Below are 25,665 nucleotides of genomic sequence, written 5' to 3' on the forward strand. Positions count from 1 at the left end.
AAGGATATGTGGAGCCGGCTTGCACCAGCACCAATTGCGAGCATCTTTTCCCAACTCTGTACTGAGTGACATTCTATTGGAGGCTCAAAAAAAAAAAAAATTCCATGGTAGGAGTATTTGTACCACAGAGATCAATAAATGCTAAAAATTTGGGCTCTCTCTACTCCCACCCCTGGAAAGGCAATATTAAACCTTTACTGCACATCACCAGCTGAAAGGAAATTTTAGCTTGGGAGTCTTTGATTACTGAGTTCTAGGTCAATCAAGTTAGGGTTCAGAGGGCAAGAGAAGGGAGCAAACATAGAGCCTAAGATGCAGAGAGAAAAGCAAACCTAAGGATAGCTTGGGCATTTGGCGGGAAATTTCCCTTGGCTCTACTGTTTGGAACCTAGAATATGGACAGAATGACATACGGACGCCACGTGCAACGGGCTCTAGAGAGATAACTTTTCTAGGTTTCAGAGCATCATCTGTAAATTGAGGGTAAGTGGAATCCCTGGGTGGCTCAGCGGTTAGGCGCCTGCCTTCAGCCCAGGGCGTGATCCTGGACCCAGGATCGAGTCCCGCATCGGGCTCCTTGCATGGAGCCTGCTTCTCCCTCTGCTTGTGTCTCTACCTCCTCTCTCTCTCTCTCTCTCTCTCTCTCTGTCTCTCTGTGTGTGTGTGTCTCATGAATAAATAAATAAAATCTTTAAAAAAACATGAGGGTGAGCTCTGTCTTATTTCAGAACCAGGCATTTTCTGAGTTCCCCTCCAGCACTAAAATTTATGATTCTGATGATATACATCCATACATGGAAAATTAACTAACACTACACGAGCAAACCCATAGGCCACACCGCTCATCTGTCCACAAGCCTCTCTAACAAAAATAATCTGGCTTTATTCATTCATCAAATCAAAGTTTGGAGATGGTGATATGCGATGTCTCTTTGTAAGCATTGTGCATCATACCAAGAAAATGTGTCAAAGGGGCACCTGCATGGTGCAGTCGAGTAAGTGTCCAATTCTTAGTTTCAGCTCAGGTCGTGATCTCAGGGTCGTGAGATGGAGCCCTCTCCCTCTTCCTCTGCTCCTCCCTCCTTCTCTCTCAAATAAATAAATAAATCTTTTTTTAAAAACGGTGCCAAAGCCTGCTTCCTCTCCACTATCTCCGCCTCTACCTCCCCTCTTCTGGCCTCTAACACTTGCAATGCACACCACAGGGTATGATGGGGAACAAAACTGGGTGAGGAATCCAGAAGGCAGGTGTGGCAGGAGCCTTCCACCAATATTCCCTATTCTGAAGATTTCTCCATTCATGGAAGGCTTTTTCTGCCTTTGAAGCTGCACTTGGCCAGCATGTGCCAGAGCATGATGCTCCAGAAGCAGGTTCAACCAGTGAAGACTCTGGGGTTGGAATAACTCTGGGGACATCTTCTTCCCTGCCCCCAGAGGGTTGGACTGCCCCCCCCCCCCCGCCACCCTGCGGTAAGTCACCGAATAATGCATTTTTAACTGGCTTTCTTCTCTTTCCCCATACTCTGGTCCCCACTCTCCTGCAGCATTTCTCGGGATCATCTCCCAAATTAACTATTGGCCTCAAATCTCTCTGTCTCTGAGTCTGCTTCTAGAGGAATCCAAATGAAAAACATTGGGATTCTAAAATTGTGCTGTGAAGCTTTAAGCAAATTGCTGAGCCTGTCTGAGGCTTGCTTTTCTCCTCCATAAAGTGGGTACACATAAGGCTGACCGGCCCCTGCCCCTCTCATGTGAATGACGCAGGGGTGGTACTCGCAGATCAGAGAAGCTTGGGGGCTGAAGAGAAGTCAGAGCAGACACTGCAGGAGTCTCATGTTGCCTTGGAAGACATTAGGTGTTGCTCAGAAGGAGGGATTTCATTTCCTACAGAGTTTCTGCAAGAGCGAAGATATATTTGATGGAAAGTGGTTCTGGGGTTGCATCTCGCCCCAAAGAGAGAGGAAGACAGGCAGAAAGGAGAAAGAACTCACACCAGTGAGAATGGGGAAAATTAACAAGACAGGAAACCACAAATGTTGGAGAGGATGCGGAGAAAAGGGAACCCTCTTACACTCTTGGTGGGAATGTGAACTGGTGCAGCCACTCTGGAAAACTGTGTGGAGGTTCCTCGAAGAGTTAAAAATAGACCTGCCCTAAGACCCAGCAATTGCACTGCTGGGGATTTACCCCAAAGATACAGATGCAGTGAAACGCCGGGACACCTGCACCCCGATGTTTCTAGCAGCAATGTCCACAATAGCCAAACTGTGGAAGGAGCCTCGGTGTCCATAGAAAGATGAATGGATAAAGAAGATGTGGTTTATGTATACAATGGAATATTACTCAGCTATTAGAAACGACAAATACCCACCATTTGCTTCAACATGGATGGAACTGGAGGGTATTATGCTGAGTGAAGTAAGTCAATCGGAGAAGGACAAACATTATATGTTCTCATTCATTTGGGGAATATAAATAATAGTGAAAGGGAATAGAGGGGAAGGGAGAAGAAATGGGTAGGAAATATCAGAAAGGGAGACAGAACATGAAGACTCCTAACTCTGGGAAACGAACTAGGGGTGGTGGAAGGGGAGGAGGGCAGGAAGTAGGGGTGACTGTGTGGCAGGCACTGAGGGGGCACTTGACGGGATGAGCACTGGGTGTTATTCTGTATGTTGGCAAATTGAACACCAATAAAAAATAAATTTATTATTAAAAAAAAAAGAAAGGAGAAAGAAAATGAAATTTGTACCCTCTGCTTTCTTATAACCCGACAGAGTCACCTATGCCCTGGAATTTAAACAGGGTCTTCAGTTGTCCAAGTCACAGAGTTACAAACACATAAAGATAAAATCAACCGGATGTATAAAGGTTGAAAAACTCTCCCTTCTTTAGAAGAATCCTCTTTTGAAACATATGCTGTTATAACAGCAAAACTAGAGAAAGAACAGAAATGCTCAATCAAATACTGTTTGGATGGGAAACGACAGTAGGAGGGGAATGTGTGGTGGTCCCGGGTGGGTTCTGGGTTTACCCCTATTGTCTCTGGGCTCTGCAGCCCAGCACATATGGTCCATCAAATGATCCAAACACAACGGGGCAGCCGTAGCCCCAATTCCGAGTCTGTGTCTTACTTTTAAGGTGCCATCACCCCTTTCAACACTACTTTTGTGCTGCACAAGATGAAAAGAGGAGGGAAGAATTGCAAATAACCAGTTTCAAACACAGTTCTAACCCACCCTCCAGAATCTGGCTTTATGATTAGGGGCACTGTGCACATACAAAGAGGCCCCTCTCAAGACTCCCAGGACATAAGCTGCGGCCCCAGGAAAACACACGTGTTGTGAGCGCAGCCCTTCACACCTCAGCTGAACAACGAATGCACAACCAGTGAGAGATTTGTTTCAGGTTCTGGAAAAAAAAAAAAAAAACTGGGGAGATGCATACTCCGGGGCCATGGATTGTGCTCCTGTACGTCTCAAAAGTTTCTGGTGAGTCGTTTAAGATAAGGGATCGGAGCAACCGAGAAGCACAGAATTCTTCCAATGATGCCACCCTGTTAACACTTCGAATGTTCCTGAAAGTTTATTTTCTTCTTCTTTTTTTAATTCTTAAAAGTTCGCAGTAAGCCAGGCAAGTTTCAATCCTCTATAAGCGCAGATGATGCATCCGCACGAAACCCCAGAAGATTTGCAATGGAAGTGGCACCTGGTCCTTAACTACAGAATCCAGTGTGACGCTCACAGCATTATTACTACAGTGTCTGATTTGGGATTCAAATGCCACTCACGACAATGGCCCTTTATTAAGTTTCTGACAGTCACTACCTTGCTCGCTGGCCGGCCATATCTCATGCACCGCTTGCTTATCTTGGGGGATGGACTAATTCTTTACCCTTATCCATCTAGGAGTTGAGCTGCCCAGGGGCCACCCAGGGAGATGAAAGGTACAAAACTGAACCCACCCTGCACCCCACCCCCAGCTCCTGCTCCCAGCCTTCCAATGACCCTAGCTGGTCTCGGGCAGCTCATCCTTCTGAGCCACAAAACCAAAAGGGCTGTTTCTGTGGCTGAGCCTGGTACCTGTTGACCAGCCTCTCCCACAGCCCCCCCCCCCATCCAGTTCAAATCCTCTGTTGCTGTCACTGACACATGCCTCCTGGCTCATCTGGGTGGCCCAGCCTCATTAGGAAGGGATTTGGTGCCTGTTAGTTAATTGAGGCCCGTTCCCGCCACCTGCCACTCGTGGACCTCATCTGCACACTAACAGCTCCTAATTGTCATCATACGGCGGGGTCCCTGCAACAACTTGAGAACAGATCCCGAGCAGCGCGTGCAGGCTCCGTGCTGGTCCAGGAGCACTGTAACAATTTATCAAGGGGCCAGATGTGTGGGGACGAAAGGCACCTTGCGCCAACAACGGTGTGAAAGTTTGCTGTTTATTATACTCCCTGGGATAAAATGTGTAGAGACGGCCTTCTCCGGGAGACTTCACTTAGGGCAAATAAAAGCCCTCATCTAGACAGGCACAAACTCAATTAAAAACAAATGGCCCAGGCACCCGCTGACACCGCATTTACAAACAGGGATGCCCGTCCACGCACAATTTGAGCCCGTGCATTTGTGTGCTTTCTCCTATTGAGAAACCAAGAAATGTCTATGGTGTCAGAGCACTGTCCCATGTCCCATTTTTCAAAGAGTTTGAGTGGAAAATGGGTCAGAAGGGAGTGCCCAAAGCTGATCCAGCCCCCTTGGCAATAGAGAAGTAAGGAAGGAGACACGACAGGACCAGAAGGAGAGATGGGGAAAAGCATCCTCGAGCTGAAGAGCTGGACAGGATTTTGGACTAGATACGGAATACAGATGGAGACCTTGTCTGAGACAGAGGATGCGGGGACTGCATATAAATAGAAAAAATCAGAAGAAAGGAAAGGCGGAAGGTGCCGTCACTACAGGAAATTCCAGGATTTGGGGGCCCAGGAATTCACATCTGTAAGGAATCAATCTGGGCCGAACAGAAATCAGACTACGGCAAGACACAGAAGTAGAGTTTCGTTTGTTTGTTTGCTTGTTTGTTCTTCAGCTGTAAACCCCACCCGAGCACACGTCCCCGGGGGCCTGAGAGGAGGCCCCTCGGGATGTCCCAGCAGCGGGGTGTTTGTTAGGTCTCCCCATCCAGACCTGGGAAGTCGTTTTTGCCTAGAGATTTCTAACACATGTCTGTCTTATTATTCTCTCCCTGTTGGATGAGGAAATAAGAAAAACCCAGAAGGAACCCCACAAGGGACATGACACTAAAGGGGGGAAGGGAAGGAAAACAGGAGAAATGAAATACAAAAGCCTCGAGTGTGGAATGGAAGGGTCAGTGAGATACGTGGCCTTCAACCAACACAGACTCTGCCAACTGATAAAAAATATTCCTCTAAGAACCAGACTGCGGCAAAGTCTCCTCACCCAGCACCCCCATTTCCAGGCTTTCAGAAACAAATGGGAAGCAACCTAACCTGGTCGCATGAGGTTGTTGTTGTCGTTGTCATCGTCTTAATAAACAAAGTTAGATCATTAATTCTCTCCTTCTGAGGAACCTGGGTGGGGCAGCGGTTATGCACCCAACTCTTGGTTTCGGCTCAGGCCATGATCCTAGGGTCAAGGGATCGATCCCCGCATCAGGCTCCGCACCAGGCTTAGAGTTTGCTTGGGCCCCTCTCTCTGCTCCTCTCCCTACTCTTCCTCGAATAGACAAATAAACAAATAACTAATCTTTTAAAATAATAATAATAATTCTCTCCTTTCTAAGGAGAGAGAGAGAGAGAAACTGAGCAAACCCGGAAGGGAGGGGTATTAGGATTATCTTCCAGAGAGGTCTTAGAATTGTTAGCGGCAGAGGCACCACCTTCAGAGAAGGGTCCATTTCGACTTCAGCCCCAGACAAACATCGGGGGTGAAGGCAGTCATTATTTATTAACACCCCGAATTGCTGGGAGAGCAAAGTTGCAGTTTTGCCAAAACACAGACTCTTAACTCAAACATACTGATTCTTTTGGTTGCCTTCGTGAACACATCAAGCGATTTTCCAGAAACGTGATACTGCTGGTTTCCGGCCTAAGTTTTGTTAAAGAACATTTGCAGTCTTCCCGGATTGCGGGCTTACACCTCACAGCCAAAGCCTTAAAACGTCCTTCGGCACGATCTGCTCATCACGCACTCGTGCCTCGTCCACACTTAATTCTGCCCACGGTGCCAAAGCCAGAGAGCCCCCCCTTCCCTGTCTTTCCCCGCTTGCTGCTGGCTTTGCCGCTCCCCCTCCAGCGTCCCTCTCTGGATGTCACTCACTGCCTGTCCCCGTCCGCTTCCTCCAGCCTGTGAACCCGAGGGGCCTAGTCTATGCTGCTTCAGAGCTGGCAGGTTTCAGAGGAAAAAAAAACACCCGAGAAAGAAAGAATGGCAGTTTGACACTGCACTGTCACAGTTAAAACGGGCCCTGCGCGTGACCCAGGCTTGGACACCGATGCCTGGTGCCCAATCACAGCTGAGGCTGCATCTGCCACGGTTCACGGACCCGCCGCTCCATGCTGGGGGACCAGATGCCTCTGTTTATGCTTCCCCTCCTCCCGGCCTTCTGCCGGACGGCAGCAAGACAGAGCCGCCAGCCATCACTGGACTTCATCTGTCTCCGCGATCTTGTCTTTCCATAGAGTCTTTCCTCCACCCCTTTCTGTTTCCACACACCCTCCCCCCAAATGCCCAGAAGGGGTAGTTCTCTCTTTCAAGTTTGACCCGGCCGAACAAAGCCGAATAAAGGGCTAAGCAGGAGGATGTAGGTTCCTAGCAGGGGCAGGACAACGTGAAGTGGCCGGAGGTCCAGCCGGGACGCTGCCAGCACCCCTGCTCTGCTGCACCACGACTTCCTGCTGCACACTTCGCTGTGCTTGTTCCAGGATAATACACCGCAGAGCCAACTCTGGATGCCGGCGCTCGGCCTTTTCTGCAAAACTGACCTCTCGATGCTATAGGTCAGAGGCTGCAAGAAACAGCCACGGATTTGAAGTCAGCAGCCAGCTGCTGTTTCTTAAAGGCCCTTGAGATGGGGTTGGTTTTGCACCGGGAATAAGTCATCCTGGGCACATTTGTCACCCCTGTTCTCTCACCCACCCTAAGGCATGTGACTCCCACAGAGGAATGTCTGGGCATCCTTTCTTGGCTTGGTGAACGGAGCACACAGGGTCATCTGTCCCCGGGGCACAGAGCAAGCCAAGCGTCCAGTGGCTGCCTCAAGTAATGCTCGCCCTGCAGCCCCACGGAGTCAGGTTGGAGCCCTGGAGTCCCCCAAGCTCATAGGAGCATGAGCACAGGAGACCCAGCCCACCCCTCTCTGGCTCCTCAAAATGCCACACACCCAGCAGAGAGGGAGACCAGGGAGGTTTTCACTGACAAGCACTCAGGTTTCCAAATGTACTTGTCCCTCACATGTCAATGGTTGTCTTTTTAAAGGACACACATCTTCACCCTGGGTCCTGAAGCCCTTTCCCTTGGTCACTGTTATTACTCTTGGAAGTGTTTGGGATTTGTCTCCTCTTCTCATTCCTCCCTCACCTATATCCCTTCTATCCCCCCAGCTACCCCCCATCTGGACATTTCTCTTTCCAACATAGAATTTCAGAAAAAGTTTTTGCCTAGAAATTAATCGCCCACAGTGGTAGGTTTTATGGCCACTTGAGCTCAGTGACATCACGGGCTATACTAACTTTTCCTGGGGTGGTGTGCAACTCTAACAAATATGGATTTGTTCAACTAAGTTGTATCGAGACGCAACCAGGCTCCAGTACTAGACTAGGTGTTAGGCATACACAGGTAGGTGAATCAGGGCCTCTGACCTCAAAAAGCTCACAGGGGCACCAGAAAAATGTCACCAATTCATGGCAATGAAATGTGATAGGAGGCACCTGTTGAAAGTAGCATTATGAGATACGGAGAAGGGAGCCAGTAAATTCTGCTGGGGTCACTGGAGGAAGGCTTTGCTGAGATGATAACATGTGAACTGAATCTTGATGAATTCAAAGGAAAATGGGAGGTGGAGGGACGGAAGGAGACATTTGGAAAGACAGAGTATGGGTCATTCTTTCCATTCCCAAGCACGTACCACAAGCAAACATGGTGATGGGTGCTGGAGACCCAAAAATGACTCTGTCTCTGCCCCCAATAAGCTTTCTGGCATTTGTAGAAAATGGACATAGTTGTATTTCTGTTGAGAAATATGCTGTGAATGCCAGGTGGTGATTTAATGAATGGGGTTTTGAAAAACAATTCATGTGTAACTAAGCAGTTGCCTAAATATGAATGTCAAGTATAGTCTTATGCTTTGCCATGTGTAATCCTTCAAGATACCTAAGAACTGCTATGCATGCCACAGAAAACAAAAAAGATCCAAAGACCAAATGTATAACCCAAATATTCAAATAATATTTATTATCCATGGAGTACATACAAAACCCCTAAGTGCTCATGAATTAAAGAGGTGTATGGATTAATATATTTGAGTGCATACAAACCAATTTATAAGCATTTTATGTGATGTCGTTTTCCTAACTAGACTCTAGTATGGTACTCAGTAATAATAGTAATTTTAAATACTCAGTGTAGGTATTATTTTTTAACCTCCAAGTCTTCCTTCAGACCTGGGAACTTTTTAAATGACCAATAGCATCTTCAATGGACTACTGGAAAATGCATTGATGATTATCTGGAACCAGCCTCAACCGGGAAACAAATCTCCTTCTCCAGGCAAGATGGGAAGACAAGGAAGCATCTCTGCTTCCTAGGAAAGATTGAACTAAAATGCAAAACCGAACCAAAAACAAGGGCAAGATCATTTGTATTACATATAAACAGAAATAATTGATGGTCATCAAGATCTACTTCGAATTAACAAAAACAGGGGGTCCCTGGGTGGCTTAGGGGTTTAGTGCCTGCCTTCAGCCCAGGGCATGATCCTGGAGACCCGGGATCGAGTCCCACATCAGGCTCCCTGCATGGAGCCTGCTTCTCCCTCTGCCTGTGTCTCTGTGTCTCTCATAAATAAATAAAGTCTTAAAAAATAATGAACAAAACCAGATGCATGTATCTGGTGCATATAAATGAATCTAAGAATTTTACTTTTTTTTTGTTTTTTTATTTTACATTTTTTTGATTCAAGAAACCAATCCACTGGTATGGCGGGGGCTCCTACTACATGGAAGCATTGAATCCAAGCTCCTCAAGACATTAACTCTGTACCCAGTAAATGTTTGTTGAATGAATGATTGCAATGCAATTCTGCTGCTCTGATTATTACAAAGATAAATAAGTCACATCTACTGTTTTGGATGAAGAAGATATGGAATAAATAATGGTTGAATAAACAATCTGCTTAACCTACCAATAAAGACTTTTATCATGGAAAGGTCAATTTTTCTTAGTGTAAGAAAGTAGAGTTGTAGGAAAAGAAGAGAGAAAAGACAAAAACAGAAGAGAATGTTCCTAAAGATTCTACTGACTCCAATTCTCCCTGCATTTCCAAAGTATTCTTCGAAATGTCACTTTGCAAATTTAATTTTAGCTTAAAATGTTTTAGCAAAAAATAGTCAATATATTTTGGCAAAATGTCATTCATATAGTTCAAAAGAGTGCTCTCGAGGTGTGATATCACATGCATGCCCCCCCCCCGAGAGATCCTAACATAGCACTTCTCCTTTCAAAAATAGTTCATAAAAAAAAATAGTTTAGCATCTGAGTCATAGCTCCCCACATATGCTTAGCTCAGAGTGACTCCAAAATAATGCACAAACACTGACTAATTAATCCCCATGACAACACAAGGAGGCCCTGAAAAGCTCTGGGCAGCACACACCCCATGGGCATCACCACAGCTTTATTTTTAAGAATCTCGTTCTTTCTAAGACTCTCTCTGATCATCACCTTCCCTCCCCCACTCCCTCCAAAACAAAACAAAACAAAACAAAACAAAATGAACAACCCAGGAAATGTGTCATGTGCCTAATTTCTGCCCTTTCTCCCCCCCCTCCTCCCCCATCAGAAGCAGAGATGTTCATCTTGGGTGTTGATTACTGGACTCTCCGCCTGCGATTCAGCACCAAGGACACCTCCTGTGCTTTGGGAAACTGCTAGGACAGACCGCTTGTGGTAAAATGAGAGCTTTGGTCTAAAGACCACCAAGAAAACAGCCCACCAAGAAAAGGTGTTGGCCCCAACATAATTCCAGCCTACTCTCACGTAGTGACATTCAGGCAAGAAAAAATATGTAAATATATGTGTCAAATATAACCTATACTAAGCAAACATCTAGTAAAAATGCTTTTATTTATAGTATACCATAAAAGGCACAGATGTCAAGGTATATTGAATTTCAGAGGGTGGTGGGTACTCTTCATTTCACAAATGAATGAGACGGAGCCTCATCAAGATAGTAGGACCTTCCTTGAGTCCCTGGATGAGAAATTGTTTCCTACCTACCCATCCTTCTAAATTTTGCTCAAATATTAGAAAATCGGCTTTATGCTAAAAATTATTCCATTTCTCTCCTAAGAAGTTTTCCCCTGTTGATAAATTTTTAATAAGTGTGCATTCGAAAGGATATCCCTTTGGGGATTTATTATAAATTAGGAACTTACCAAACTTTTTATCCCCTTCTCTCAACCCCCGCCCCTGCCTCAAGATCCAGAGCTTTCACTTTTGAGACCCTCGCGGTAGTGCTAAGCCCTCCTCACACACCATCACATTAATTCTCACAGCCACCCTATAGTATGGAAAATATTATTCTTATTTTTACAGGTGAAGAAACAAAGACAAAAACAGCTAAGTAACTTGCCCAAGAGCACACAGTTAATAAATGGTAAAATAAGAATCTCATCTGTTCTACCTATTACAAACCCCCTCCTGCTCTCCCTTGACTCCCTCAGAGTCATTAACTACACATTAGGATCAGTGTCTAAAAAGGCCGGGGATGTATGACGGAGAAAGAAAAATACTATTTTTTTAAAGTATCTGCTATTTATGCCCATTTTACTTCAGAAGAAAACCAGTCTTCAGTTTTAAGAAATACTCTAAAGAACCTCCTGGTTTTGAAAGGTAAGGTCAAGGGCAGAGCTGGCCAATGGTTCTGCATAATAATAAAAAAGTGTGTGCTTTCAGGTTTCTCTGAATTGGTACAAATGATGGAAGTTTATTGAGAGGAATAATATGAGAATAGTGAAGGTAGACAGGGAGCTCACTGGGAGAACAATCCCAGGAATCCAGGAGTGATGGCCAGTACAGGAATGAGCTTTCAGATGATGCCAGCCCACAGCATTCAAGCCACCCACCCTAACATTGAGTGGGTATAAGTGAAGAACTCCAACAATAGTGATGATGGAAATACAGTTTTAAGTTTTCCATTTGTCTGTGCTGTAATTACGCTGTAGCAGTCCCAAACTTCAATAAAAATCCATTATACAGTAAAAGTTCATTAGCATTATGTTAGAGATGAGAAATTAAGGAAGGGGGCTATGCCCATACTTCGGGAGAACTATGGAGAGAAGGCAGTAGACAGAGTGAGGGAACCATCAGACATGATGGAGAGAAAAAAAAAAAAAAAAAAAAAACGGGCCATGGCAGAGAAAGAGGTGATGGGCATTGGCCAGTAGGATCTAAGCTTTTCCCCACTCCATCACATACACACACACCAGGAATCCTCAGAAATTATGAGAAAGGCACTGCATTTCTTTTGAAAGAGATCTTTTTAAACTGCTGGTTCAGGAGATTGAAGTCTCCAGTAAACTTTGAATTAGTTGAATGTGTTGGGTAGCCACCACCTAGCAGAAAGAATGGCTCTGGTGTGGGGCAATTAATACAAGCAGGTAAATTTTGAAAGGATAAAATGAACTTGTAAATTAAAATTAAGTTTAGTTCCCAGTAAGAAGTCTGAGGAAAAATGACTTAGAAGAGATACCAGTTTCTTTCTCTCATGTGATACTCTGGATTCAGACATCCCAGTACTGATGTAGCTTCTCCCAATTTCCTACTCTGCCATTTTAGGGACATCATCTTCATGGTGGGAAGAAAAGGGAAGATGGGATGAGGCTCTAGTTACCTCTTAAGTAACATTCTTAGAAGCTTCCATCTCTTCCATTGATATCCTGACCAATGAGCCAGAAATTAGTCATATGACCACGCTTATCAGCAAGAGAAGGTGGAAATAGTCTTAATTCCAGCAATCAGGTACCCTCTGGGAGTCAGGAATTCTAAGAAGAAAAGAAAGCTTTTGGGCATGGCAACTTACAACCACTGTCAATGTGATCAGGAAAGTGCCTGTTAAAGGGGAACAATTAAAATGGGCAGAGTGACAGCTCAGCCTTCATCCTCCAAATCCCAGCTTCTGATTTACCACAGCCAACCAAAACCAGCACGGAGCCAAGTTTCCCAAACTCTGGGATTGGGGAAAGTAATTTGACAGGTGCTGGAATCGTTAGGCTGATCTATCTGGAATGGCCATTCTCAGCCTTATCTTTATAAAACCCAAGCATCCCCGAAATTCCTTAAGCAGCATAATAAAATGAATAAGACATTTCAAAAGAAAATTACATCCATGTTGATTAAAGTGAAATATACACATGCATCAACACACACATACACATTATATATGTGTGTGTGTATAGTGTATAATATATAATTATAATGGCCCTTTTTTAAAATTTGGGACACCAAACTGAATAGCCAATAAGTGAGGGTCACAGTCCCATGATGGTAGGAACCACAGCTCTAAGGGAAAGTCAAATCTGTTTTGGTTCCATGCCCAAATGCCATTAAGCCTGCCCAAATTAAATTTTTGCATTCAAATTTTCTGGTGATTATTGTGCTTTTGATTTCTGGTGAATTTTTATGTAGCCACCTGTCTTATTTTTTGCTGTAGCTTTGAAACAAACTTTATGAAGGCAGAAGGCAGCCTTAGAAGAGCCATGTTTGCCAAGGCCATAGCTCTGCAAACATGATAAAATCAGGAAAAACCAAAGCCACTACTAAGCTGGCCAGAGCTGCTTTAGTGTCCTGGCTCATTGCAGGATCAGTATTTCCAGATGTTCACGACTCAGGGTTCCAATGATAGTGATGGTCACAGTGGCAGTGGTGGTGACAGTAGGGATTTCCTTTTTGTTTCAAATATTCTTATGTCTACAAAGCTCTTCTACCACTTTGAGGGTTTGCACCTCATCTATTTTCATCAAAACCGCTAATTTTTTATTCGCCTCCATTTCTGTCCAGGTCACATCAACTCACCTAAAATTAGGTGGAATTCCTCAAGATTATGGTACTCTTGCCAGAAACGGTATTGTTAACATGGCTGTGATTTCTGGTGTGGGGCAACCTCGCCTGACAGGTTAACAAGAAATTGACAACATCTAAGAAGCATAAAGTTTAAAGTGGCTGGCCAAGATAATACCAGAACCAGTCATAAAAACAGACCATCCTATGCTGGCTCAAAGGTACCCCAGTGTTGAATCAAATGGATAATAATCCAGAGGAACGTGTTGATACTACTATCTCACATTTATGAGAAACACAGAGAAAATTCTCAAAGTATTTAGGGACTGCAAAGTGTAACCAGTCATCATTTTGGAGGCCAGGCATTTACTCATGGCCCCTCTATTCCTTGGGGACATCTTAGCCAACCATGGAGTTTCAGTGACAATTTAGAAGACACATTTCCCAAATAGATGAACTGTCATAGCCTGGAAAAATAGGGCTCATATTTTTTTTCATGTATTTGCATGTATTTAATCTGAGTTATTAGCATAAAGGAATAGGGTGAAATACTTTCACACAATTAAAACAGTCCCTGTTCCACACATTTAAGCTTTCTGTCGCACGAGTTCAAGACTGAAAGAAGACTCCACTCGCCTCATTTCTTGAAGCCCACAGGACACGTTTGTGGTCGCTCCAGCTCATTCAGACAGAATTGGAAGGAACTGCCGTGAATTTCACAGAAGTCACTGCTCTGTGACAAAGTTCACGGCTCCCCATACCACCTGCCTTCCGCTCCCACCAGAAGCCATCATTCCTGATAAAAGCAAACACTGTCAATTCGGCCGCAGCCCGGCCAGCTCCAATCCCCTCTGAAAACATTGCCAAAACAGATTTCTGATTGGGTCACATTAGGTCACAGTATCCACGGGTGGACAAAATGTAGTAAAATTTTTATGGGCCACTAGAGACATATTGGATCAGTGCAGAACAAGCACTGTTCAAAAGAGCGCTGTTGGCTTCAGGTTCTTTCGCCAGCTCCTTGGCATATGGAAACTTCCCCAAGACTTCTCCAGCCTCCTCTGTAGCCCGTTGCCCCCACCCCCTCACTCCTCTGTCAGTCCAGACGGTGAAGCTGATTTTCTTTCAGCTTCATGCCTCACACGGAACAAAAGAAATTTCAAAGTGGGTCTCTCTCCTTTGTTAACCCCTGCAAGAGCTCTTTGAGGAAGAGTGGGTGGGTGCCCAGGGGGAGGGGGCCAGGGGGGCAGCGGGCAGGGGGGAACAATGAGGCAGTAGATTTTCCAGAAACTGTCATTTTTATGCAATGCCTCGCAGCCCCCACTAGCATGCATTATTTTGGAGAATCGATACCTAGGGGAAACCTGACCATTTTGTCCCCTGCCCCTGGTTTTATGGAAGGTGTGGGAGGTTGGCTGGGTACCCAGTCCTCCTGCCCCTGGTTTTATGGAAGGTGTGGGAGGTTGGCTGGGTACCCAGTCCTCCTGCTGGGGTCTCCCCCTTCACAGGCAGACACTGATGGGAGTACTTCAGATGACGGAGGGCCAGGGACATCCTGCAGAAATATCCGGACCTGATCTGTGGGCCCTGGAGCCACTGAGGAGGTCTGAGTGAGGGAGCAGACTGCTCTCAGGCTCATTTGAGCTTTGAAGTGTCATCAGCAAAATGGCTCCTGAAAAATTGCAAACGGCTTCCCCACACCTGTGAAGTCACCTGATCCTGATGGAGGTTTCAGTAATGGGAAGGAGAAGTTCTTTTCTTTATTGTGGTAAAAAAAACAAATAACATTAAATTTGCCACCTTCGCCATTTTTAAGTGTAGTGTTCAGTCGTGTTAGTGTTCACATGGAACCTTCGCACGGAAACCAGAAATTCTTGATCCTGCTTAGGCTCACTGCTGTTACGTTGGACCTTGAGTCTCTTCCCTGAACCTCAGTCTCCTCAACAATTAAATGGGAGGAAGTGTTTCTTAGGCCCCCATCCACACTCAAACGAGCAAATTTTTAAAGTGCTATCTGAGGAAACACTATTTAATGGCTTAGGCCTCAAAGATCACTTGACATATTTCCAGAAGAGAGATTTTCCACCTCCTCATTTTCACAATAAAAGGCTCTGACTCCTTAGGCAGCTTCACTGACAGACTGATTGATGGATGAACTTTCTATTTTTAAACCAATATTTTGATTCACGGTGTGGCATATTTTATATACGTAAAATTTCCAAGATGGCTGCAAGAGTGCCTCCCAACCCACACGACCTGCTGTTATTCCTCTATGGCCTGGGACGTTGATAGTTCTTGCATCATGGGGCAGGAGTCTGTGCTCACTCTCCTTGAATCCAAACTGGCTTGTAACTCACTTGTAAGCAATGGAATGTGACAGAAGGCTGAGTCATAAAAGGTATGCCTCCTCCACTCTGTCCCCCGGAACCCTCGCACAGGCCCTGAGCCACCATGCTGTGGAAAGACCCATGAGGTGGCCGTTTTGTAAGGAAGCCCAAACAGTCTCACACAGAAAGAGCTCCCGGAGGAGCATGTGAAAACACTCAGAGACAGAAAGGGGTGGAGACACTGCTCCCAACCGTTCCAGATGCCTGAGTTTCCAGCTCTCACCACCACCCGATGACGAATACGTGAGTGACCCCAAGACAAAACCACCCAGCTGAACTTTTCTTGAATTCATGACCCACAGAAACTGTGAGAGAAAATAAAATGACTGTTGTTGAAACCACTCGGTTTTGGGGTGATTGGCTGCTCAGCAATTGTAACCCTAAATGGCAAGACAACAGGTTGGCATCAGGGCCAGATGTTTAGTAATGGAGGCTCAAGGGATGGTGCCGGGCTGTCTTCCCCAAATAGCCACTCACACAATGGCACACCCTCCACCCATTCTAGCATATGGGCCTCCTCTTTCCTGGCCACTTGAACTGGCTCCCCTGCTACTCAAGAATGGGCAACTTACACCATCTTCCCCAGCCTCCCTATACCCCAAACTTAGGGTGATGGATTATACACATGAACCGGTATATATAACAATCACCCACAATACCCTAGCCGCTCCCTGCCTCCACCCACATTCTGGTCCAGTGGGTTTAGATGGGAACCAGGTATGACTGATTGCAGGTGGACAAATCCATCCCAGGAAGATCAGGAAGCAGAATCGAATGTACCACTTTTGCTTGAATCCAATCTTCAGATGCCTGGCGGCTCTTCCCGCTCACAACAGGGATCTTTTCCTGGATTAATTCTGAATGCATAAGCTTTAGGTCCCCCAGGACAATGTTTTCTCTGGAAAATTTTTGTTGGATAAAGACCACTGCCTGGTGCTAAGTGGGCAGAGGCATGAAAACCCAGAACTGAGAGCATCCAACGGCTCTCCCAGGACATCTGGGACATCTTTGGCTGAAAGCTAGGGAAATCGGGTCACCAACTGCTCTGCTGGCCTGCTCTATATGGACCCCTCCCCTTCCTGACCTTCACATGTCTAGCCTGTCCCTGCTGGTCATTGTGCGGTGAGAGATTTTCTGTTCTTCCAGCAGAATGATGCCTAGCGATGCTTACCCTAGCTCATTGCATGACCTACACGTTCTCCTCTCTGTGGCCCCATGTGCTGCCCCAAACCAGAAGGAAACTCACGTTCCCAGAAGGCCTCACTCCTCAAGCTTTTGATGTCACCTCCAATTGAGGCTGAACACTCTCACATTGTGTTTTTGACATGACAAATGACCAATTGTTCAATGTAAACGTTTAAAATGTCCCAAGCTTTATGTAACCCCGCGTTGACATCCTTTCCCCTCCCTAATATGTTAGGAGCTTCAGAAAATAAAAGTAGCTTCATTCAACATCTGATTCTAAGATACATGATTCATAATTGCCAATCTACTTTCCTCATACAGATTGTCTCTTTTTCTTCAGATTTTTGGATCCTGACTCCATCAAATTTAAGCTTGCTGAAGATAAAGCCCTGGACTCTTTTCTCTGTATCCCCCTGCAAACCATCACGTTCACGGTGCTCATGGAGCTGCCGATGTATGACACACATCACAGGGTGGTCTTATTTTTTAACTAGCTGGGTGGCCTCTCTGAGCATCAGTGTCCTTGCACAGGAATTGGGGTGGTAATATGGCCTCACACAAGGGTTGTGGGGGCTCTCAAACATGAGTCCATGGGCAATACACCTAAAACAATCCCTGAGTTTTAAAGATTTTTTATTTATTTATTCATGAGAGACAGAGAGAGAGAAAGAGAGAGAGAGAGAGAGAGAGACACAGGCCGAGGAAGGAGCAGGCTCCATGCAGGGAGCCCGATTTGTGACTCCGTCCTGGGACTCCAGGATCATACCCTGGGCCAAAGGCAGGTGCTAAACCACTGAGCCACCCCGGGATCTCAATCCCTGAGTTTTAAAAGATGCTCAGAGAATCGTAGTTGTGGGTTGAGTGGTGTCCCTCCAACAAGACATGTTGTTAAAGTCCTAACCCTGGCTTCTATGTGATCTTATTTGGCAATAGGATCATTGTAGATATAATCGAGTTAAAATGAGGTCCTACTGGAGTAGGGTGGATCCTAAATCAAAAGGTGGGTGCCCTTATAAAGAAAAGGCAAGTTGAAGACACATAGACACAGAAAAGGAAGAAGGCCACATGACGATAAAAGTAGAGATTAGAAAGATAAAACTACAAGCCAAGGGACCCGAAGGATTGCTGGCCACCATCAGAAGCCAGAAGAGGCAAGGAAAAATCCTCCCCTAAACCCTCTGGAGGGAGCATGGCCCTGCCAACACCTTGATTTCAGACCTTTAGCCTCCTAGAAGGGGAGATCATAAATTTTTGTCATTTGAAGTCGCTCAGTTGGTGGTACTTTGTGATGGCAAAACTAATCCCCCATTTTGGTACTGGGGAGGGAGGTGTGTCTTTTTGAAAAGGAAGAGAGGAGCCTGGGAGACAAGCATCCTGGGTGATGAAGGCAGTGTTCTTGCAAAGCAATGCATAGGGGAGGTGCAATCTCCTCCCTGCCCTGGCAGCTGAGGACACCTTCCCTTCCAGCATTTCCTCCCAGCATTTTCCATCCAGCAGCCTGATGGCCCATGGGACCAATGACTAGGGGAAGTACCGACGATGTGAAGTTTTTATCAACAGTGATGTTATTTTTAAAGATTTTATTTATTTATTTATTTATTTATTTATTTATTTATTTATTTAAGAGGGAGAGAGAGAGAGAGAGAGCACAAGCAGGGGATCAGTGGGGGGAGAAGGAGAAGCAGGCTCCTCACAGAGCAAGAAGCCCGACTCAGGGCTGGATCCCAGGACCCCGAGATCATGACCTGAGCCAAAGGCAGAGGCTTACCTGACTGAGTCACCCAGGTGCGCCCCTCAGCGGTGATTCCATTTAGAATTTAGTCCAAAAAAGGTAATTTTGTGGGCACCTGCTGTATGCCAGACACAGTGTTAGCAGGAACGATTTAAAGGCAAATAGAGGTGGCTCCTCCTGTGAAGGAACTCAGAGAAACAGCCCTGCCCTGCGGAGGGGACGAGCAGAGGGCCCTGTGCAGCCGGGCCGCAAGTGACAGCCGAGTCCCAAAGAACGTGGTCAGAGCAGCCAAGCTAGAGAAGGCAGATCCAGCAAAAGCACCGAGGCGTGACACAGCGTGGCACCTGCAGGACAACTAAAAGCAGCTTGGAATTAGCAGACTGGCAAAGAGAAGGAAGAGAAGACACAGGGCCAGAGTGGCAAGGCCGGGCGACCAAGCCTAGAATTTCGTCCCCGGACATCGGGATGTTTCTCAAGGACTTAAAGCAGAGGAGCAACAAAGACAGATCCTCACTCAACATAGATCATTCTGGCTAAAATGTGGAGGCTGGACTGAAATAGAATGGGAGTGGGGTCACTGTAGCACAGTCCCAGGAGCCACGGCGAGGCCGGGACTGAGGGAGTGTGGTGGATGGAGAGGAGGGGTTTGAGGCTCATTTGAGGTCCGACTTGAATCCCCACCAGAATCAGGGCCTGTGACAAGCACTTCCTGTGCGCACAGTTTAGGAAGTGATCCCAGGAACAGCTATGGGTGGGGGCGGTGCTGGGGAGAAGAGAGGAGGACTCAGCTCTAGGAGGTGTCATTGGGCAGGTTGCCACTAGATCCCCTGGGGGCCCTCTGGGGCAAAGTGAGCCCTGCTCACACTACCACCTCTTCCAGGAAGGCCTCCCTGACTCCTCCCCACCAGAATTACTCTCCCTCTGAGGCACTTGATTTGTTCCCCTCCTCCTATTCGATCACTATTATTGCTATCCTCCTGGATGGTATGCGGTGTCTTTCCCCCACCCCCGGAGCAAAGGCAGTTTCTTTTTTTTTTTTTTTTTTAAGATTTTATTTATTCACTCATGATAGACATAGAGAGAGAGAGGTAGAGACACAGGCAGAGGGAGAAGCAGGTTCCATGCAGGGAGCCCGACGCAGGACTCGATCCCAGGACTCCAGGATTGCGCCCTGGGCCAAAGGCGTGGCACCAAACCACTGAGCCACCCAGGGATCCCCGCAAAGGCAGTTTCTGTTTCACGATCCCCCCTCCTACGAAGGTGTAGTGGACACTGTGCCAATCCCACAGTGCTTTCTTTACATAACTCTCTCATCTCCGAACTAGGCAAGCATCTTACATTTGATAGGGTATCATGGTTTAATTGGCAGCTTTTATCTTAGTGCTTCTTAAAATAACAGCATGACTTACAGATCCCCTAAGATTCCGTTAAATAGGGTTGGGAGCTGTTCAACCAATATTTGCTAAATTAGACGAGTTTAGGTCACTTTAGGGAAGAGAATCTAGACCCACTGTCTGTATCAGAATCCGTCATGATGCATCTTAGGGTTTCCCTGCAGTCCCCCCGGCCCTCACCTGTCCTCACCTGTCCCTCTGGATGATGATGGGTGGGCCCAGAGAGACTTCACACATTTTGAACCCACCTGGGAAATGACTTTCTTAAAGACCACCTGCTCGCGTGCAGGATACCTGCTGCCAACCGCAACAATCTCAGTAGCTGACCTCTCCCTTCTGTTTCTCTCAACCCCTTTCTCTTCACCCCTGCTTCCTGGAGTCCCTCCCTCCACCCCAAATAAACCACCTACACCCAAGCCCTTGACTCAGGCTCTGCCTTGAGGAAACCTAACTAAGACAATGGGATTGCCATAAAACTGTCCCTTTGGGGGCTGCATCTGCTCCTGAAAGGAGGGAAGTAGACACAGGATCTGCAGGCAGCCTAGAGAGGGTCCAGCAATCACCAGGGAGAGATGAGTCTCCCTTTGTCCCTCCCCAGCCACCCTACCTGTCTTACCTGTCCCGCAGGCAGGTTAGAGAGCAGGATTTACCTAGCCTTGTGACAGCTGATTGTGGCCCCACCATAAGGCACCTGGGGAGGGAACATCTCCAGGGCCCATGGGTTGGGATGACAGGAATCCCGCCTGGTCTGGGAGTCGGGGAGGTGGAGGAGCGGGGTAGCACAATGTGCTGGGAACAGATGGGGCTTTGTGGGTACCAGCGCTAATTAACAGGCTCAGCAGCACAGGGCCCTGGGCCCAAGCATATTGCCCGAGGCCCCTGGGGGCTGAGCACATGCAGCTGCACACAGGCAGGAGCCCACCAAGCCCTGAGACCCCAGCCCAGAGAAAAGGAGGAGGAGGAGGGAAAGGAGAAGCCCCAGGAATAGGTCATCTCTCCATTCCCCAGCCCAGGGAACAGCAGCTCTTTTTTTTTTTTTTTAAAGATTTTCTTTATTTATTCATAAGAGACACAGAGAGAGAGGCAAAGACACAGGCAGAGGGAGAAGTGGGCTTCCTGTGGGGAACCCAATGCAGGACTCGATCCCAGGACCCCAGGACCATCACCTGAGCTGAAGGCTCAACCACTGAGCCACCCAGGTGCTCCAGGAGCAGGAGCTTCTAACCAGGATGTGGTCTTATTCCACAGGTGCCAGGGACCCTGGGGGAGGAACAGAGGGGAAGGAATAGAGGGGAGGGATAGAGGGGCCAGAGCCAGGGAGCTCTGCCGAAGGGAGCTGCTGCCACCACCCACCCGCACTAAGCCAACTGGCCCTAGAGGATAAAAATGGAACTATGTGTGCGTGTGTGTGTGTGTGTGACAGGTATTTGACAACTCTTTTGTCACTCCATCTCTAAACCCAGGTGGCTGCTGGCACCACTCCCCACACCCCACTACTCAGGGAGGCCCCGCTGGTATCTACCCTGCCTCCTCTCATCCTCTCAGCCTTCCTCCCTGTGTTCCCTCTCTGGCTCTTCCCTCACTTCCAAGAACAGAATTCATTTTCAGGGTTTCTACAACCAAACCAGAGACAACATGTATGCTATTTGGGGAAGAACCTAAAGGGAAATAGTTCAAGCCTTTTCATTGGAGTTGCATGCGTCAAGACAGACATCTTTGGTCTCGTGTGTGTGTGTGTGTGTGTGTGTGTGTGTGTGTGTGTGTGTGATTACCCTGTAGACATGGGAAATGGGCTGTATAGTATGTATGTCAGGTTATAATCAACACTTGAAATTTGACCAGGATCAAGGTGCATTTTTTTTAAGATTTTATTTATTCATGAGAGACACAGAGAGACAGGCAGAGACACAGGCAGAGGGAGGAGCAAGCTCCCTGCGAGGAGCCCGATGTGGGACTCGATCCCAGGACCCCGGATCATGACCAAAGGTAGATGCTCAGCCACTGAGCCACTCAGGTGCCCTCAAGGTGCATTTTTAAATTGTGAGCAAGATACTCCCAGACACAAAGCAACATACACATCTCTGCCAGGGAGCATATCAAGGCTGATTTGCATGATTCTCTTCCAGCTTGGAGTGTTCTGCCTCTGAGTCCTCAGGGCATACATAGCACATTTGTAGCTCATTGTAGGAATTAGTAAATTTTTGTTGATTAAATAAATCTCATAGCCCTAGATTTTACAAACAATAGGTAATGTATCCACTTTAACGGAATGGCGCAAGCATCTCCCAAGAAGCAAGTCAACAGTGAGTGACAAAATAATGCCGGAATTAGCATCAGTCTACAAGCCAGGATCCAAAATACATTGCCTTTGTCCTATCTCGTGCGTGTGTGTTGTGTGTGTGTTGTGTGTGTCTTTTCCATACAAAGTATTTATGGATAAAAGACTTTGTATTGGAGCTGGCCAATGGGAACATAGGAATGCATAAAACTGTTCTACTTTTGAAGCTAAATTTCAAAAATATATTTGAAATTTTCCACTATTTTGTGTATACTTAAATATATTTTACCCGGCCCCAGGAAAAATTTAATTGGAAGGAAATAGAAATTTTAGAAAAAAATTTAAGCACACAATTCACGAGGTTGGTGTCATACCCTTTGAGGCCACAGATGCTCAAATCCCAAGCTAAAGATGGCTTGTGTGATATTGCTATATGCTTCCTTTTGGAAACCTGCTGATGACCTCTTTAACAGGACAACCTGAGTCTTTGAGAGAGCATTTGGGAGCCCACTAAAATGCCCAGGCACCCGCTCACCCACATCTCCCAGCCGAGGAAGCATCCTATGCATAGCACCCATGTTCAAAAATGTTCTTTGCTGCTTCCCTGATATTCTGGAAATATAAACTTCAAGCCATCAAAAGTGAGTAATTTTAAGTTCCATTACTATTTCAACGATTTCTTCTACTGATTAAAAAGAGAAAGAGAAAAAACAACAATCCTAAAGACAGGGCTTCCATCTGTGGCTGCACACTGTGGGAAATAATTAAGCCCTCTTGGAAAATTGTTCTCAGAAACAAGGATAACAGGAGACACAACCAATTTCCAGCAAAGTTCCATTTCTTCAAGAAGTCATGCAGGAAGAGTAAATGCAGATGCTCTTGCTTTCAGGGATGCTGAGTTAGTGTTAAGAAACATCTTCCATGTTGGGTCTGTAGGATGCTTTCAGCTTTGACCACCTGTTATGGTTTTCAGCCTACGTCTTTTCTGTGCGATTTGGAAATTCCGTTATTATAAAAACAACTTTAAAGTGTCTGGAAATTCTAACCTTGATTGTAATCTCAAAAGACAATTCAGTCTCTAAATATTTACTATGCAAATAGTATCCAAATAAGTGCCAATGATCTGAAATAGTAAAATAAGTCAGCGTGCCTGGGCATTTTAGTGGGCTCCCAAATGCTCTCTCAAAGACTCGGGTTGTCCTGTTAAAGGGGTCATCAGATTTCCAAAAGGGAGCATATAGCAATGTCACACAACCCGTCTTTAGCCTGGGATTTGAGCAAGCAAAACCATTTCACAAATGCTGAGACTGTATTTCTAAATGCATTCCAAAATGACCTTGGAAATCCAGTGCAACGAATACAATATTTTTGGAGTTAGGAGGGATAGAATTAAGAGAAAAATAGTTCCCAGTGACAGGGGGTGGGGAAATAGGAGAGTTGTCGGTTAAGGGTACGAACTTGCAACTTGCAGATAAATACGTGCTGGAAATATAACCCACAGCAGAGTGATGGTGGATAATAATATTGTATTCTAAACATCAAACTTGCTAAGAGACTGGACTGCATTATTCCCACCAAAAAAAAAAAAAAAAAGATAAATATGTGGTGCGATAAAGGTGTTAGCTAACACTATGATGGCAATCATATTGCCATATATAAATATATCAGATCTGGGGCCCCTAGGTGGCTCAGTTGGTTGAAACAACCGACTCTTGGTTTCAGCTCAGGTCGTGATCTCACGGGTTCTGGGATCCAGCTCTGCATTGGGCTCCCAGCTCAGCTCGGAATCTGCTTGAGATTCTCTCCCCCTCTACCACTGCGCTCTCTCAAAAATAAAATAAATTTTAAGATGAATAAATAAATGTATCAAATCAACGTGTTGTATACCTTAAACTTATGCCATGTTATATGCCAAATGTATTTCAATTAAAAAAAGAAAAAACAGCACATATTTATCACTGAAATAGAATCAATGTAAAAGGAGAGAACTCAACTCTGAATAATGGAAAATTAAAAGTAGTGTCTACATAGACATTTAATGTATATGTTAAAAGTATGTATAGGTGTATATGCATGTGTAAATACATGTGTACCTGTGTGTGTATATACATACACTTACACATGAAAGGGAGCAGCCACTTTCCAGGGAAAGGCAGAAAGAGTCACATAAAATAATATTATTTTGCCTGTTATAAGGACTATTGACTGAGAAAAATGACAAATTATTCACAAAATCCTCATAATCACTCCCTCAGACAGTGACTGGTATTACCCCCATTTTATAGCTGTGGAAACAGAGCATGGGAAGGCCACATAATGTAACCAAGGTCATAAAACCATTGAACACCCCCCCATGTCCCCAAATTTAACGTGCCCTGTTGTATTGAAAGGTTGTCAGTATAAATAAACAATGGTTTTCCCAGCATTCTTTTCAGAAAAATCTAGATCTAGCTGTGCATTCGAGGATATTCACCATCTCCCACCCTTTTCTAAATCTAGTTTCTCTCTTTCTTAAGCAGGCACCCAAACGAATGACCTCTGAGGGAGCCTTCCGCAGAGAAATAGAACGTGTCCTTCCAAAAGCAGAGGATTTGTCTGTAAGATGAAAGCCAGAGCTCTTCGTGGGAAGCTCTACCAAAGGCCAGAAGAGATGGGGCAATTCTGGCAGAAATAAAAAGTGATAAGCTCACTTGGGGACGACAGAGCGGACAGAGACTTCACAGGACTAGCAGATGGTCCCTAAAAGGTCGCTGTGGTCTTTCCCTTCTCAGTGGGGGGCAGCTGTGTCTCAGGCCCAAACCTGGAGACACCTTTGACTCCTCTCTCTTACCTTGTATCAACTGCCACCAAATCCTCAACTTCAAAGTGTATCCAGAATATGATCACTTCTTACACCCCCACTGCCACAAGCTCTGCTGGTGCCACCAGGTGTCCAGACTCTTAGAGTCATGTCACCTGGTCTCCCAGGCACAGTCTGGTCTTCCTTAAAAACCTTGTCTGGACATGAGAGACTCCTAACTCTGGGAAACGAACTAGGGGTGGTGGAAGGGGAGGTGGGCGGGGGGTGGGGGTGACTGGGTGACAGGCACTGAGGAGGGCACTTGATAGGATGAGCACTGGGTGTTATTCTATATGTTGGCAAATTGAACACCAATAAAAAATGAATTTATAAAAAAAAAAAAACCTTGTCTGGTCAAGTAAGTTCTGCTCTGAGCCCTCCAGGGTTTCCCCTGTAGCATTCAGAGTCAAAGCCAAAGTCTTCGCAATGCCCCGAAACCTTACAGTATCTGCCCCTGTCCACGCCCCATCCCTAGTCCCTTTTGAACCTCATCTGGGACCTACAACTACCCCCCAGCTGCCTCTGCTCCCTGAACACCAGCTTCCTATGTTCCTCAAAAGC

General features: G+C 46.0%; 1 long non-coding RNA gene across 2 annotated transcripts; it reads left to right on the forward strand.

The window, feature by feature from the left end:
* Window positions 1-15,674: 15,674 nt before the first annotated feature.
* On the forward strand, window positions 15,675-25,309 carry LOC144301852 (uncharacterized). Of its 2 annotated transcripts, none has more exons than XR_013368744.1 (3): window positions 15,675-16,798; window positions 17,202-17,315; window positions 24,782-25,309. It is a non-coding gene; the product is annotated as an uncharacterized LOC144301852 (long non-coding RNA). The 2 variants fall into 2 exon arrangements; XR_013368743.1 differs by having other exon boundaries at window positions 24,785-25,309.
* Window positions 25,310-25,665: the final 356 nt, after the last annotated feature.

Source organism: Canis aureus, chromosome 30 (assembly GCF_053574225.1).
Source record: "Canis aureus isolate CA01 chromosome 30, VMU_Caureus_v.1.0, whole genome shotgun sequence".
Classification (NCBI taxonomy): Eukaryota; Metazoa; Chordata; class Mammalia; order Carnivora; family Canidae; genus Canis; species Canis aureus.